This window comes from Diprion similis, chromosome 1 (genome assembly GCF_021155765.1).
Source record: "Diprion similis isolate iyDipSimi1 chromosome 1, iyDipSimi1.1, whole genome shotgun sequence".
NCBI lineage: Eukaryota > Metazoa > Arthropoda > Insecta > Hymenoptera > Diprionidae > Diprion > Diprion similis.
Genome location: NC_060105.1, coordinates 6,586,418 through 6,605,281, shown reverse-complemented (window position 1 = coordinate 6,605,281; position 18,864 = coordinate 6,586,418).

The following is an 18,864-nucleotide window of genomic DNA, read 5'->3' as shown; positions in this document are numbered from 1 at the left end:
AAAATAAATTGAAACTGCATTCAGGCTGAGAAGTAAATGACCGAAAACTGAGACATATGAATCGCATTTAAGCTCTGAAGTTGATGAAATAGTGCAATCTTGAATAATAACTCTGCGATAAAACAAAGATGAAAGGAAATTCAATCAGAACCTGTACAATTTAAAAAAAACTTGGGCATATTCTTTTCGGATTTCGGAAAATTACTCAAATTCATTATCAACCCGGTTGAAAATTTCTACTACTATGAATTTTTACAGAAATTGCAAAACATTGTATTATGTCGTAAAAAACTGTGAATTCGAATTGTTTTTCATAAACAATTGTTAATATTCGTTGAAAGATTGCAGTGACTTGTAAATTTTTTACTGAAAATATACAAAAATCTACAAGTTCTTATGAGTGATTATGGACATTTACAATTTTTTAGGAAAACAATTTTTTTCGACAAAATTGTACGACATGTACCAATTTCCCTAAAAATTGGTAAAGTAATCGTAGAAATTTAATTCACCAGGGAAATAACACAAACGTAACACACTAATTACCGAGTTGACCCAGATCAGTTATATAAGTCGACAATGATGTCATCGGTATTCATCGACAGGTAAACAGTGATCAACGGAAGCCCGTTCCGTCAACGGGTGGTCTTTCACGCTCGTGTTTCCTCGGCTTAAAACTTCCAATTCCTCCCATAGAAAAACTGCTATAGCTGTCCAGGTAGCACCGTCTTATGTCACCGCCATCTCCGGTCCGAAATCTCCTTTTCCTTTGGGTAAGCTTACAGTTCAGGTGAGCCACCGCCCTCCATTGATGCTTGATGAGCTCGGTGGGCTCTTTCCCTTGTTTGCCCCTTGTTTAATGGTGTTCCATTTAACGAGGTCCACAACTCACCATCCGTTAGCCTCATGTATTTATTTTCACTTTTCATATCCTTGGATATTTTTTATATCTTTTATTTTTTCTTCGAAGGGATTCCTCATCATTTCAATCTTAGATCGTTGCCGAAGGGTTATCACAGCAGATTTATTTGGAGATTTTGGTTTACGGTGAAATGGGTTTCGGGAAATTAAACAGAAAATAAACTGGTCGATATTTTTTATTTTGAAATAATTTTTTATTCGAAAACACTTTTACAGTAATGCGTGCAATTGAGGTATAGTTGAGTTGAATGGAATTTGGAGAACCGGTTTATTTTCTATTATGAGTAAAAAATTATGTGATAGAGGTTAATCAACATGTTTGATTGAAGCATTTGAAGGGAATGAAAATTATACTTTGTCATTAGCAAATTTTTTTCTTCATTAGAAATATTATATTTCATCATTGACTCAGATAATGATTCAAAAAATTCATATATCAAATTCGATCTATTTTTTCGATATGACTGATGAGGATGAAATTGTTTCAACGGCTGCACGCGGCAAACTTCGGAAAAACGTATTTCGTTCTTTCGATTGACCAAAAAATTTCCCAAAAACAAAATAGTTAGCACATACATAAACAGTATCATAAAAAAACTGTCACACAATTTTGAAATATCTATTTCATTGTAAAAAAAATCACCTAAATCCAACAATGTCAAAGCATAGAATCTAAAGGAAATCTAATGAAAATTTCATCAACAAATTAGAGTCTGCTATCAATTGGACGAACGAATTTGGGAATCTTTGAATCAGATAAACTTTCGTTGTGATTATAAAAAACATACAAGTCGATAAAAAAAGCTTCGTTTCTCTGGACAAAGCCTCGAAAGAAAAAAAAATATCAATACAGTATGTTTTGTAAGTTGAGTTTATCCGAATTCCGGGTATGAGGAATGGCTCTCTCATTGTAACGATACAATCTTATCTAAAGATCTTGCAAAAATTAGGTTGACATTTGAACGGCGATTTCCGCCTGCCTGCCTGCAGCCCGCCGGTACAATGAAAACTGACAAGTCGGTGTAATCCTGAAGCTATCTCACGGTTGACTTGGGACGCACTATAGGATTGCTGCTGCAACTACTTGGATCCTCGCAGAGCCGGAATTGTGAGTCGGGGGTGGAGGACGCCAAGTTCCGTGTAATGGAGGATAAGCCGACCTCCGGAGTGACTCCGCAGCCGCATTGCAGTTTCCTTATGCGGATTCAACCCAGCTCGTGCGGCGAGGATCACCTGTTCCTAATTCCTCCCGGATGAGCAAGGTGTTCTAATTACGAAGCACCGGCCTCGGAAAGTGGGATGAGACCCCTGAACCACAGGCAAAATTACCGTGAACCTCTGCAAATCCAGTTTTGTGCCGATTAACAGTTTAACCGATCGGATTAGCCGAGTTTTCCATTTCGCTATAGGTACTTACGATGCACCGCTTCTCGCCAAATATACGCTACACTGAGAAAACGATTCCTTTTAATGCGGACCTGTTCGATGGTTCACATTTTTTCTCAATTTGGACTTTTTTCTTGTCAAAAAGTTACATTCTTTTGTCCATTGTACAACTTTTGATTACTTTTCCCCCCCCACCAGACGTCGAAAATTTTCATTTCGTGCTGATAAAACATGACATATTTGAAATAAACAGAAATCCTTACAGCTCTCTAACCACAAAAATTAATTTTATTATTCGTTTAAAATCTGACGGAATATTGTTCAGTCGAAAAATTTTTTTGCATTCATTCATCCGATAAATAAAAAATTATTTCCAGCGTATAAGTCGCTCGTCAAATCTGTGCTCACATGGTAAAGGAGACAAAATATAACGTCTTCGGAAAATTTGAAAAAAAAAATCAGGTAAATCAAATGAACGAAACGCCATAGATTATACGGGAAACGTAGCCGCAGAGACAAATAAATAAAATACAAAAACACCGAGTATATCCGGCATTTAAAACGATGACACAGAGCAACCTGTTGTGGGTGGCTATGTGGAGTATCGGTACCTACGATTTTATGGGGGAGCCGATGTGGCGCAGCGGTATGGGAACTTTAAGCCATATGGCTCGTTTCGTACCTTATACATCGTATTGCGGCGCCAGGACGAGTGATGTACAAAGGTGTGCGCGATCAGCGGGTGGTTGTACACTGGGTGTGTATACCTGGACATAGACATAGATAGCGTTTAGCGCACACAGGGATAAAGCGAGGCTACACAAAGTAACACAGAGGCGAATTTTACCTGATGGTAAGGGTGAGCCGGGCTCGACGCTCTGCGTACTTAACCATATGTGAATTTTATCACACCGGTGATGTGAGAATTCACTCATCTCCGCCGCCTCAGCCAAGGGTGATTTGACATGGGAATTTCACTCCTGCATGTGAACTAAAATCGTTGATAGAACTGGCGAAATGGTTCGTGCTGATCGATTTTCTTCACCTGGACATGAAAAACATTAAGGAAAGTCCCAGCGACGATTGTCCGTTACTTGTTGGCTTCGGGGTCTTTACTCTGCTTGGCAGCCTCGAGGATCACACGTGGAGACGGAGGGAAGCAAAAGGTTCGTTAGTCGACAGGAAGTTCACTGTCTGGATGAAGATACGGTACGAAACGCGAAATTCGTCGGTTAAAATTCATGCGCTCAACGAATCCGATCTCCGGCTACAAAACGGCCTCGAAACGAAGGCGTGTTTCCTGGGGATTGACAAGTTGCCGCACCGGCAGCAGCAGATCAGAAATCAGAGCTCTCTTTGGGCCATTGAATTGCACGATCTGAAACGAGTCTTGAAGACGTTCCCGAAGAAGGCGTAACGAAGACGTATTTTTTCATCGAGATGGAGCAACGAGGGTACGCACAAGGTGGGTCTCCTCTTCACCTTGCGATTGCGCTGAAATCTGGGCGTGGACATCCGGCTTCAGGTTTCGTTTCTCGACGTCGGGATTCAGGCTTGGCAAACTGAAGGACGAGAAAACGGTGGGAAACTTTTTGTGCTCATCTCCAGTCGGAGGAACCCGGTTTTATTCTACTCCATTCTCTCCATCCAAGTATAATTGGTCCTTCCAGCACCCGCGAGGAACCCGAAGAACAAAGTGGTTCTTGCTTCCAAAAACCGTCAGGGTGCGAGCTGCGAACTCGTAAGCTCTCGATTATGCATGCCGAAACCATCTGCCCGCAATTACTCTTCTCAAATCCATTTTCATCTAGTTTGGAACACCCTGACGCCTTGGACTCACGGAAAACCAAAAGAACTTGAGATGAATTTGGGTAAACGAACTGTGAAAAATAATATTCTTGACATTGCTTTTTGGTGCAAATGTGTTTTTTACGATTTCACACCGTCACGTAAGTACTTTCTTACATCCTCAAAATTCAACAGCGTATTCTTTCAGAACCACGTTGGAAGCAGCGAACTGATTACCATCGAACATGAGGAGAGTATTTGACCATCAAAAGTACGGAAGTATAATCGTTTCGAAGAGATGAAGATATGAGGTTAAAGAGCTGTCGATCTCGACGAATTCAAACCGTCAAGTATCATCGGATATTCTTCGTCTTGAAGACAAACAATTTACGAATCGGGCAAACCGCCAGATTTGGTCAACTCCTGATCGTTGGTCTGCGAAAAAAGGGAATGAATATTTGAATGCATACCGATTTCTCTACGCGTCAGGTGAGTTACCGAGAGTAAAAACGGTGTCGAATAAAGAAACAGGCACTGATTCTCCGTAGCGAAAAAGTTTCCCCGGTTAATTATCCCATCCTATTTTTATTGCAGGTATAGGCACACACCGAGTGTAGGTGGATCCTCGATGGTTGCCTCTTGGTGCCGACGGTGAATGCCCGCCCAGGAAAGGCAGAGCAGCCAGTGACGTAATATGAGACCGCTGTCAGTGCTGTCAGTGCTGTCAGTACTGTCAGTGGTGTCTTTGTGCCATTGAAGTGGGAGGAGGAGGAGGAGGCGAATAGTAGGAGGCAGGACCCGCACTGCGCCGTGCCGCAGGATCTTCTCGAGTTTCCTTATTACCGGGGGACTCCATTATATCCTCAACGTTGGCATCTCTTCCCCGACGCATAAAGGTATAACCTTATGCATGTATTTCGCCTTTTGACGTGGTGCTTCTTTCGTTTGAATCCCGCGCCATTCACCCTGCCGTGCATAACCACGTAGGTACCCTGGCCACAATGCACTTCCGGATGCGGATAGTATTACCCTGGAGCAGGTAGCTCTTGCCTCGACTTGCGTGTGACTTGCTTCTACGCTTGGGCCACATGTGCTCCATGCTTTTTACCCCTCCGAGCTCAGTCAAATTCACGAAATACTTCGGTTACGTTTTGTCAAAAATCAGCCACGCTTACGGATTAGGTTTGTTAGTTGCTTCGGTAGAAATTAACGAATTAATATATTTTCACTAAATATCACCGTTTGTGCTCAAATTTTAAACACAATTTTTCACCCAATATCAAGCTTCAGGGTCACTTATCAAAAAGAATTTAGTCTTATCTTTTCATTTACATAAAACTATCGGAGAGTTTTCGTGATTTTATTGAAGAAAGAAAAAAATGTGAGTAATCATCAAATCTTCCAACCCTGAGTTTTGCTAATTAGTCAAAGTTGGGTAGAACCAGCCGGTCCGATTATCTGTAGAAAGATTTTCTCGCGAATCGTAAAGATTATCTCGAAGTTAGGTATAAGGTACCATACCCGCGGTTTCCTGTCTAATCAGAATCCTGAGCCGTCCTTTTACAACTGTGTCCGGTTTTTATTTGTTCCAAGGCTCTAAGCTCGGTCGGTTCTTCATTGTTTGTTTTATTGCCGCAATCAGCGCCGTTGATTGTTCACGCTATGCGGGGAAAAATGTCTTTTCTGCCAACTTTATACGGCGCGAAACTGATTGCTCGAAGCCTGCTGTCTGCACCAATTTACACGAGTATTTACATCATGTGTATATAATACGTGCCACGATCCCTCTTGACTTTAGCGACTAATTTATAGAAGGCTGCAAGGAGTGACCCTGTTTCCGCGAATTTACCCCGACAGTACGATGGCAGCTCATATCTCACTCCTTTTTAAAGCCTGACCTCAATGGGTCATTCGAATTATTGATATATACCGATTGTCAAAACTCCCTCAATTGCAAACCGCAACTCGTTTCACGATTTACTGGGTAAAAAATCGAAAGAGCCTCATTACCACCGAGAGGGATGAGGATAAAACACGACGTTTCGTAATTTCGCACAAATTCTCTTTATTCTTATGGAGAACTCGTTAATATTAGGAGTTAAAATTTTAACAAGTCTATTTTCATACCTAAATGAAACTTTTTAACCTGTTTCCAGGGAAAATTATTTTTTTTTTCCTTAAACACCCTAATATATATACATTCCCAGACCCGCTAATGATAGCGGAAGACAGTGCTAAGGATTAACGGATTATTGCGTGCTCCCAAAAAAATCGGGCACAGCTGGCGGGGGGAACGAAAATTGTCAGCTTAAGCACAGCGTACCGGTCGAAGGTACAAGGTGCAGAAAAAGCGCAATAGTCTTGGGCTCTTCATCCGGTCGTAAACACCGGCGCCAATCGAATTGCGGAATTTCCCGCGGCTGCACGATTACTATCAGCGAAAATGATCACCGATATTTTGGAAAACCGGTAAGCAGGTATGGCACACCTTTAAGCTGTGAAAAGCAGCAGATTGCTTTCGCACTAAGCTGTAATATAATTCCGAGTAGATATTGCCTCTCTTACACCCTGAAAATCGTGCCGAAATCAATTTCTCAGGTTTATTGTGCTTCAGGCTTCAACGCTGTTCAGCTGCGAAAAATCTCACCGGCAATCCTTTCGCCACCCGGAATATTCTATACCTGCTTTAGTTAATCACCGAAACGTTGAAGCCTTTGTTCACTGAGAATGGAAGTTTGTATAACAAACTTTTAATCCTTGTTTATTAAAGTCGTTTGTTAAATTAAAATAATCCTTACGTTGTGTTACGTCTTACGAGAAAAAAACCACATGCCTCAATATCTTGATAAACTAAATAAATGCGTTACTAATCACTCCGAAGGTGTTTGTTTCAGAGATAGACTGGGATTCTTTGAACTTCTGACACAACAGAAGAAAAAGGATAATCGAAGACACTGGAGAAGCGATGCAGAAATAAATAATACCTTCGCGCCATTCCAGTCAATCAACGCCTTCAGTTAAAAAATTCGGTGAGTGTTTTTGGGTGATTGGAATAAATTCAACAAAAATCGTTCAAGTAACACGACTTCCAAGATCTGAGGAATATCCCTGGATTCCTAGGATCCCACCTTCCAAATGCAGGGAAGTTTTATGTTTTATAGCCATGGAAAATAATCGACCACTTCAAATGCTCGTAAAGTCAAGTTAGGGTCGAATTTTAAAAATTTTCATTAAAAACGATGATTGCAGAAATTATATATATAATTTGAGTTTGCGACGTCCCATTTTCCAACCTGCTGTTTTATCCGCTTCAACATTAACTTCAAATGAAAAACTAAACCACGTGACCAAATTATTTCTCCCTGAACTATACCGAAATATAAATAAATAAATTTAAAAAAATGTTTAAATCCGTGAAACTTCCCTATTAAGGCGATTCCTGTTACGGATGCTCACCTCCTGGAGCAGATCAGGGTGTGGTGGAAGGTGGATAAAGGTGGTAGACAGGGTGTTCGGTGACGACAACCGCGGTGATGAATAGTGATTCATATATACGGGGTGGTGGCGAGTCTAATGCGAAAGAGGCCATCGCGTAGCACAGACTACGCGAAGAGAGACACGTGTTTCCTCTATGGGAAAATTCACACGGCAGCCGAGATATACGTCCTCCTACTTCTGCCCTAATCTAATCACACGGGCGTCGTCGTCCTGACGTATGGCGTGTCCCCCTCGCCCCCCGCAGCGCCGTTCCGTTGCTGATCTGTTTACCTCGAGGACGACGACGACGACGACGACGACGACGACGTCGCAGCTCCCTATCAATGCGACTCCTTCCCTATCCCGCTGAGAATTCCATTATCACCTTGCGATTTATGGACGTCTTTGATTTGGACTTTATTTATTTCGATTTTATCTCCATCTCTTTCCGCGTTGGTAATTCTCCGGCTTATAGAATCGAAATAAGATCCTCGAATCGTACATAGCTTGAATTTTAGGCTTGCGGTTTTTAACTACTCGTTCTGTTGAAAACTAAGAAGAATCAGAAAATAGAAGGATTACAAGATTCAAGTTTTAAAGACAAAAATCTGTTGTATGTATATGAAATTTTAAAACGTAGGAAGGTCAAGGTATGGGCATCCAAAGTACGTTATTCCTTATTTTCGTATTACCTTCATAAATTGTGAATTCGTTAAATCTTATGAAAAAAAATTCCAAGGATCGTATCCTTCTATTTTTTTAGTTTTTCACATTCTTATCTACTCGTCTTTCGAAGAGTTGCGAACCGCGATAACTATGTTATTGAAAAAATTCCGTTTTTCAAAGCGAAATTTTACACGTTATTAAATCCCCTGTAAAATTGGCAAATTATTTGCAACAAGAATTTTATTTTCGGAGGATTAGTTTGCTTTGACTAACAAAAGACTTTGATAACAAAATTTGTCACTAAGGCGTTTGTATCAATTAAACTGTTTAAAAAGTTTGAAAAAATCAGAAACATGCTAATAACGTGTCGATTTATTCATTTCTTCGATAACTGAATGCAAATTTGTGCTGTTCGCCTACTCATACGTAACACGTTAATTAACCATGAATGGGTGACGGGGCGGAATTGACGCAGTAGAAACACGTCGCATTTAGATGCGGTAACGACGCACATCCGTGTAGTCCTGCAGGACCAGGTGCCGATGAGCCATTAGATTTTTCGGGGCTCCCGAAGCTACGCCCATCGCGTCGAAAGGGCCACCCCCGCATGCGTATTCATTCCCTTTTCTGCCTCGGCTGCCCTTTTGCCAGGCGACGGTGGGTCGACCATACCCGAGTCCTTTTTCTTCTCCTTTCTCTTCGCGTTGCTTGCGTGTTTGTTGTCCGTGATTTTTGTTCTTTGATTCTTGATTTTTGCCCGTTGAACAGGTTTTCTCACGTCCCACCCTTCCTTCCCGCAGGAATTAAAGGATAAAACTTGCCATTCGCACTTAGTTTTCATTGTGTTTCTCTATATTCGTTACTATTCCGCGGACATTTTCATTTTCCCACAAATTTTATTACACTTTATACGGAGTCCTGATCGCTCTGCAAGAATGTTGTGTGAAGTTGTATTCATTCCTCGAACCAATTGGCGAAACACTTGTCGAGAACCCTAGAGAAATTATCGAGGCAAAGCAGCGTCGTTACAAGTTGTTTGACAATGGCGCAGCGGGTGCTCGCGATATAAATATTTGTCTTGTGAGTGGGAGCGGAGTGAGCTGGGGGCCCCTTTTGGCCCACAAGGGTGAGCGTGCGATGGAGGAAAAGGGAGTGAAAGATGAGGGATCGAGCCCGGGAGTAGCTGCAGGGGCATTATTTGAGGGGACTTGCTTACCTGCATTCGTGCCCTACAATACAGTCATCCACAAATTGCTTGCCGATTTTCTACCCATAGAATTCCGCGCATCGATGATTCCTAGATAAAAATCGCGATTCCGAAGCTCTCCAGAATTTCGGGAGCATTTTTGGATGCCCAAAGTTCGATGTGACGTAATTTCCATGAACTTACCGATCTTCGTCGATTTTCGATAACGATATCGGTCCTCGATTTAGTCTGTCAAAAATTAGCTGTTGCAGTAATTGCGAATGTTTTGATTCTCCGTCACGGTATTGCAGAAAAAGAAATTCAAACATTAAAGAATATTTTTCGGCTGATGATATTTTTCTCTACATTATACCAAAAAATGTCTCTAATTTTTCGTAGTTACAAATTTTCTGGTATAATTTTTTTCATCGAATTTCATACGAAAGAATTATACTATTCGGTGGGTAAAACAAGTAACACTTTTTCTACTTTACATGGTCAACAACATACGCGATAATTTCCTCACACGATTTGGCCACGACTGTACCAAAACTCAAGTTCGTGCGTGGATGCGTGGATGTAAAGCAGGACACGCATACGGTGTAGAGTGCCGGTGAAGAAGTTGGTCCATTCTTGAAGTGAAGAAGGCCTCCTATGAAAGGTACTTGAAAAACAATAACGGGATCGCGGCGGGCAACGTCAGCCCGCATATCTCTACGTCTTTCATAGCTTGTGGGAAACTATTCTCCAGACATAATAATATAATACACACATTTACGCCTAATGCACATAACACAAAAAGGCAAGTGCGCACACACCGTGTAATTTATTCCAATTTTCGATTCTTTCATTTTACGATCCTTCAGTGTCGAATCTTCCTCATCTTTGCATAGAATTTAATATTTTCTTGCCTGCCAGAAAGTCGGTGTGTGTTATGCCAGAAATTGAACAGATGGAGCGGATGTTGGAGATGTTTTTCAAAAATTCGTTTCAATTTAAGGTAAGAATTGTGTATTGAAGGGACGATTTCCTATGGCAGGGGAAAAAGTAATCGAAATCGTCATTGTTATTGAAAAAAAATTTCAAGTTGTGGTTACTATAGATGCAGTCCATGACCATTTTCATTTTTATACCATAACTAAAAATTTATTTTGATCACGATCACCCGTACTACATTTTGCCTGTAACTATCGCGGTAATTGCATGTTGACGTAACGATAATCTCATGTTACGGTCTTAGTATGACTAAAAAAATGTAGATAACTAAACAAATAGATTTGATGTTGCAATAACCAGAATTTGTAGTATTAACAACTATAATCAAACTAAGAAGTTAGTTTCACCAAATCATTTTGTGATTCTAATAATATTTAAACCGTTATTTTAACGATATACGTTTTGTCGTCATGATAAGTAATCATAGTGTAAACACTCTCTCAAATTAAATCATTCTCAATGCAATATCGTTTCCGCAAATTTAGGGAAAATTCTCTCATATCTGCCCCCTCGAGTACCCTCAAACATCCCCTCTTTTCCGTGTTTGCGGATTGTTTTTGCAGGGCTGTAAAGTTGCGCACAGCCGGTTTTATGTTTGGGGCGGATAAGAAGTGGGGAATTCCCGGGGTGTCATTGAAGAAAATCGTGGGGCTCGCTTTGGGGGGGATAAATATAGGTGGGCACCGAAGGCGTTGGGGGCCATGTGCCTTCGCAGTGTGCCCGTGTATATGTATATAGTACATATACTATACGTACATAAAGTGTAGATACATTTACACTTAGGTATAAATGTAGACGCTTAACGCTCGCCGCAGGGTGAAACGTACTCTAATGGCGGTGGTGGCCGGGTTTCACTTGACAGCGAGCGACGGATCACTTAACGTGATTACGTCACACCAGTCCTCCGAACGTTTGCGTTTTCGGGGTGCAGGACGAGGCGAAGAATGAATATGAGAGTTCCGCCCCCCTTGGCACTCGGCAATGCCCTCAAAAGTGACAAATTATCACCCACCGCACTTTCACCCCCTTCAATCCCGGGCTGTGTCTTCGCAGGTAAAATATGGACTTTCAAATCAGACCGATAAGGTCACGGGTCTTCCTTATCCTTGTAACAAATTGTTGAATTTTCAGGTGATCTGAGAGTCGGAGAAAATACCGTGACACATATAATCACAAAATTGGATTTTTGTCTAGGATTTTATTATCTACCAACTCGAAACGACGAAATGAAGAAATAAAAGTCCCAAAACTTGCGCGAGGTTTCTCGGCCATTCGCTCAAATATACGGTCAGCTGATTGCCCAGTGCGACGCCATATTGCCCTGGCAACATCAACGCTCCTGATTCTAATTACGGAAGTTGATTTCCGGTTGATTTCGTTTCCCCGCGTAACTTTCCGTTTGAATTACATTCTCTGTGTTGGTATTTTCACTATTTTGTATACAAAGTTTCTCTAGAAAGACCTACCGAAGTCGGAGTGAAAAATCTTTCGGATAAAGAGAACAGAATGCGATTCGTTGGTAAAAGTGTTTGCCTTTCTCATACGGTGCGCACTCGATGCAGACCGACGCAGCGTTGGATGGTGAGGATCTTTTGGGATATCCCGAAGCGTGTTTGCGGCAAAGAAACGTGATTCGAAAGCGACAAGGTAGATCAAAGATCGATTCGAGGCTCCCACTATAACCCTCGTTGAGTTAGCTGCAGTAGACGATGGACGAAACGATTGACGAACAATCGTCGAAACACGTTTAGCGATTGTCATACAAGAGGCTTAAGCCCCGTGTGGGATCACGCATAAGGCACACTACACGGTGACATTTTCCGGCTCGGTTTTTGTTTGCTCGAGCACAAATGAACGAGCCAGATAGTATTATGTGTGTCTGAATGGGACCCGCGAGCATTCAATGTTTTATCGAGGATCTCTGATGCTCTCTGAATGCCTCCGGGGAATATTGTCCGCGTACGGATAGCGAGGCGAGCTGATCCTGCGGGAGTCTGGACTTGGACCGGGGCGAAGAGCAGGTACAGGTGGTACGACGTCTCCGTCTCTTTCACTCTGTGATTTTTTTCTTTTCATTATTCCTCTTCTTATTTCTAAGTTTTCTTTTCATTTTTATTTACTCATCAAAGGACGAAAAAATAGCACTCGGCTTTATCTGTGCACGCTGTAGGCATCTTAGCATCAGGTGATTATTCTGTTTGATAAAAAAAATTTTAAAGAAAAATAACCACAAGACTAATAAGAATGTTTCTGCAGAAATTCAGCTCCGTTTGTTATCAGCTGCCCGAAAATTACCGCTTTTGCTATGCCGATAACTTGCTGCTAGACTTCGAGTATATTAATTAAAAAACACTAGAATCAATCCCCTGGTAATTAACTGGTATAAGAAATGTATTTTTTATTTTGTTTGTTCATAGAATTGTAAAAAAATTGAAACTCTTGCATTTAATTGTAAGGTGAATAATTCCTCCAAACCAGCGTGGTCAAAAGTCTCTTCCCATTTGTTCTGGCAATTTCGAAATTGAATTTCGACCTCTTACTTCCACCCCTTTCCGATGGAGTGAATCGAATATCAGACAGGAGGATTAGAGTAAAGAGATCGCGTTAAAGCGTCGTCAAAATCCTGGCTTGAGGGCTGATAAATAAATGCTTTGGACGGATCGAGGCACGTGTGTAAAGTCCGCAATAATAGACGTGCACAAGCGGGAGTTCCGCCGGATCGCCATTTCGGGGTTGCAGAATTGCGACCTCGAAGTAGAGATAAAAAACCGTCGGCTTCCTCATTGTTCACGGACCGACGGCCCGGTTGTCACTTTAAACGTCGCGGGGATTAGGGTTTCAATTATTTGCACAATAAGATGAGGCCCCTGCAATATCGAGTGGCGACACGTGCCGGTGTTGACAGTTGCCTACCAGGGATTTCCGCCGTAGCGGCTACCGCTCACGTCTCGTCGATTGGCGGTGGCTCTGCTTGCAATCCGCCTGAGACTACCGGCAACGTATTTTTCTAACTTACCGACGGAGCAGCCGCGAGTCGACGGCTGCGTACAATCAGGCGTGAGAAGCGCCGATATAAAATTCCGAACGCTGGCGCCACGACGTTTGTTTCGTTCATCTTCCAAGCAATTTGAAGATTCCATTTTCGGTAGATCGATATCGAAAAAATAAAGATATTTTATTTCATGCTTGATTGTCGTTGATTTCAAAGTTCGTGCACTGATTCGATCGATTTTCAGGATTCTTATCATCCTGTTTAATTGAAGAAACTGATACACGTTACACGATCAGTTTAATTGTACTAGTGTGTAAATAAGTCGAAGGATTTGAACAAGTATTTTTGTTTGATCAGGCAAAAAATATACATTAGCCAAGTTTCCTGTCTTCATTCGACAGAAGCTTCTTTTCCAATGAATCGTAGGCTCTGATAACTAAGCTTGATTGATAAATTTTTCAACTTTTTGCTAGAGAAAAAACTTGTAACGCATTCATTTCCTCAATGGCAACCATTGACGGAATTCAATCGGTATTAATCTCGAATATAGATGGGAATAATAACTGGTTGACATTTGAAAACTATTGAGCATAGAGTTCGATTTCTGCTACAATATAAATAATCCTTTGCTCCCATTAATCCTTTTATAATCCCACGTGCCTTTTTAACATAAAGAACTTTTTCAACAGCATCGATTTACATTTACACTTAGTCATGACGAATTATTGTAGCTAATTAACGATCTCTGTCTCTCGCCGATCTACCAGATCTAATTAAGGATCTATAAATCGAGTGAACCTACGTCGGTGCAGGTGACTACGTATTTTTTGCAGAGATACTCGGACGATTTTTCACTACCAGGCCTCCTTTTTTGACTCAATCTTCTCTCCCCCCCTTTTTATCGGAGTTTGTGTTTGTGTGTGTGTTTTTTTTTCACTCTTTCCAGTGCGTGATCGGATTTTGCAACTGGTTTTATCGACCTTGTCTGACAGGTGAAGAAACTGCAGAAATATCGGGTGGCCGTTGACTCCATCCGACCAACAGCGTCCTCGACGTGTTTGCCCTAATCTAATTTAAGGCATCTGAGAAAAAAAGGCAGGGGAAGAATATGGGCTTCGACGGGGAACCTGGTGGCTGACGAGTGTCAAATTATGTCGATCAAGCCGAGCAATAATACGAGATTAAAATGGGAAAAATTAATCTCAGCAGTGTGCAGATTGAAGAGAAGATAAAGATCCCAAGAAGATAAAGTGGGCAGCATCAATATAAACGCGGCTGTAATTCCCGTCGGAATTCGAGCTTATACATATACATACCATGCCATGCAAGACAATATTTTTTGCCAGGATATATATATTTTCACGAGACGCGAGTACCACGGGAGATTCCTTCGATGATAAAATTGCAAGCTTAAACCAAGTCTCTCTTCAACTTCCTGGTCGAACCAGTTCTACATTATTTCTGTTTTTTTTTTTTGTTTTCATCTCTTAGCTTGTCTTCGATTACCATATCCATGTATTATTTATTGACTGAGCCGTGGGTCGAGTTTATATTATCGTTTTATCCCGAGTGCGTATTATCACGTGCCAACGAGACGTACCTGCGTCGTTTACGTCTTGCCAAATTGACTTGGGCCTTCGAATATTCCCACCGATTGCGCGAATTTATTGCAAAGCAAAATTGAAAGGAAATTGCACGATCGCTCGTATAAATTAAAAGTTCCGAATATCACGCGAGTAAACAGAATTTACTTCGTACGTTTTACTGTTATTTTCATTTCAACGCAGTCGCACTTTTCTGTTTTCGCAATACCATTCTTTCGTGCTATTTTCTGACCATGGAAATAATTCCACGACGCAATATTGACCCAATTGGCGATAATAAATAGACTGCAATATCGCCGAATCACTTTTGCAATTTGCGGTAGTGAATAATAACTTGCGTTTTAATTTTTATGGCAAGACTCCGACGCTATTTGCGACAAAAGAATTTACTCCTTGTGATACAACAATGGATAGCCGGTACATATAGTTCCAAGATATAATTACAAAATCATAAATCCGAGCAAACCGCGGTGTAAGAAACGGTGACTCGGTGTTATTACGGGTTAATTATAACCCAAGTGAACTTGCTGCGTTGAATACAAGAGGCACAAATCTGCTAAACGCTGATCTTTTGTAAAGCATGTAAAAAACATCACCAAAGAAGCTTAATTACACAGTTTCCTAATCGGCGCTTCGTTATGAGCAAGGTAAAATTCCGCTGAACTTATCCGATTATAATTTAACATCGGAACTAATTCGACACGACAGCTGGTTGAATATACAGAGTAATCAATTAATAACTATCGGTGATCAAAGGTCAGGCTGTAGTAAACGGCTCTTGCCTCGCCGAGATATCGCCTTCTTGTTGTATCTTTTATTCGAGATCGTAAAGACGCTCGATTGGCGGGAAATATTAATAAACGAGTAAATGGGTACTTCGGGATATATATATATTCAGCATCGTTTAACCCCTGATTTTTAAACGCCAGTAAATTATTATATTTATTCTCCGTCGTTTGCTTTTTTTCATTTGAGGTCCTGGAATATAATTGAAATAACCGCGTTTCTTCGATCACTAACTTCTTCACTTATCTTCTTTGTCTCCTGTCTGTGACAAATCTTGGATGATTTTAACCAAAGTGTGAAAATCGGTTATCTCGCTAAGCCCTTGAAATCGAATCAATCGATCACTTCCAAACCTCTAATAGAAGCTTGAATAATGGAGAGGAAAAGTTTTTCGACAAAACGAATTCGTGATCTAGGAATTCGGACGAGGATTCGAGATCTGGGATTCAAGAGCAGCTGATATTCGTTGACCGATTAGTGCCGGCAACTCGAGCCCGTGATTCTCGGTGGTTTGGATTTGTTGCAGCAGAGATGATCGTCGGGCAACAAAACACGTGAGATAGTGGCGATCGGTGTGAGCAGCCAGCGCCTCACTGTGAAAGTTGTGCAACCGACAATCGTTTTCAGGCTGCTTTTAAGTAGAATCGACTTCTTGGACGACTTCTACGCGAGTGGATAATGTACTGTAATGTGTTGCCGGGTGTGTACGAGGCGAGCCATTGCGCAAGGATCGGAAAGAAGAGGAGAGAAATTTGGAGAAAAAAAAGGTGACGAAAAGTGTAATCGTAACAACTGGGCTTAACGCGTCGCTGCACATTCGGAGATAATCAAAACCTTTGGTGGATTGGTAATTTCGCTGGCTGTTTCGTTTCGTCTCGTTCTATCTGATTATTTTTTACTTCATTTTTTCACGTATTTTCCCTTCTTTTTATTCCTCGCCTCCGCTACGAGAAGACAATATCGGTTAAAGCTCACGACGCGAATGATCGTGATCTTGAGTACGAGTAAATTATTATCGAACAAAGTGCATACTTCGATAAAACTCGAGTCAATTATCAGCTTCAATTACGATTACAGTGAAATTCATTGCTCGGTCAAAATCGCATAAATGATGAAACTATGCGCGGAATGAGAGGCGTTTAAAGACTGGACGAAACTGTTATTAGCCTCTCGGGATGATGATTTTCATCGGAAATCGTATTATTCATCGTGGGAAAAATATTCCCTTGACCAAATTACGCGGGCCTACGGATCGTGGAAAGTTTTTCTCCGCGATTACCACCGGAAAAGGACCGTGGCCTGATTTCCGATCAGCAGAAACTCAAAGGCAAGGATAATGCAGGATATTTGCAGGGTGCGCAGGGTAAACGTGTAATAATTTTTCATATTTATTCATACGACAATGAGTTTATTGTAAAACGGCATCTGAATAATGGCCAAGGCACAGCACTATATCGTGTTATCGTTACAATATATATATGTGTGTGTGTGTGTGTGTATGTTTGTCAGTGTGTGTGTGTGCATGTGTGTATACATTTGACAGTAAATATTACCTACACTGTACGTTTTACTCGTATTATATATTGCATATAAAAGTGTCGCTTATAAAACTATATCTCGCTTTCAACTTGGTACACGTACAACGTTGCATACTGAGACTATATATACGATACCGTATATGCGGGGCTTAAAACCGTTCACAATAATTACATACTATTATATAATGTATATGTGCGGTAGAAAAATGAGCATTATTCAGTATTTTCGCAGTGATCAATGCGACCGGCGCGTCGTATATCCATTTGTACATCATACATATACGAGTATATGGTAAGTGACTGAAAACATATTGGAAAAATCAAGACCCCGATTCATCCATTCGTTCGCTGATTTTTCACTATTTTGAATCTCAGAAGCAGATTTAGTGGAACAGGTGAAAAAATCTGGTGAGATACTGACGTATAAATCAGTGCAAATAATACCTTTCTTTATTTTTTTTATTTTTTTTTTTTCGTTTATATTTTGAAGGCGCTGCTGGTCACATGGTCATCATCCGAACCGCAAGAGGAACTGTCTCAACGAATGAGGTAATTATATATAAAGGGAAAATAAGCTACTTATAAGTTAAAATGATTATATAAAACTATAAGTTATTTATGCGAAAATGTATTGCTCTTACAATTTATTATGTCAAATTAAACTAAGATTCTGGATAATTATCGTTATAATATTATTGAAGAGACTTTATTCGATGATGGAGATGTTTCGATTACACGACGGACGTTGGTTGAAATTGTTATAACATATTGCGTAACATCCTTAAATTAGTTTATCGTATACGATCTACATGGGAGAGGGGCGGGTGCGGAATTGCTGCCGTGACAAATTGGTTCGGATCCACGCTAGCGAAGCCCGTCGTTAATTAATCTAGTTTATCTAGATTATTCTTCAGGATAAATTACATGCTTAGATTTTCAGGGCTCTGGCTACCGCCGATCAATCCATCGGAGAAACTTGTTCGTCACAGAAGCCTTAACCGCCGTACGAGTTTCGAGAGACTGTCAATATTCGTCGATCTTCAGTTTGCAGGGTGAGTGCTCGACGATTTTCTTTATTTTACTTATTTTTTTTTTTTTTCTTCAATCAGATCATAATTACGAGAAAAGTACATTGCATTTCACATTTTTTAACTTGATGCAATGTTACCTCAACTTCGATGCGATATTGACCATCTCACAAAACTATTTTAATTATTATTCGTACGTTTTTTTTTTTTTTTTTTTTTCATAAATAATGAACCAATTAAATAATCACACCACTTTAAGGCAATATATGAAATGCGGTGAAAATATTTCTAAAAATAACTACGTAAAGAAAAAAACAAATAATATCTTGTTAAAGTTAGCTGATGGTACATTCGTTTATCAATCCATATACGTTACTGTATAATAAGTGATTATTATATTCGTATAAACTGATATGATGAAATATGCAAAAGATTTTCTACAATGAGCAAATCATTTTACGATTACAATGCGAGGAAGCAAGATTTTTTTTAAATG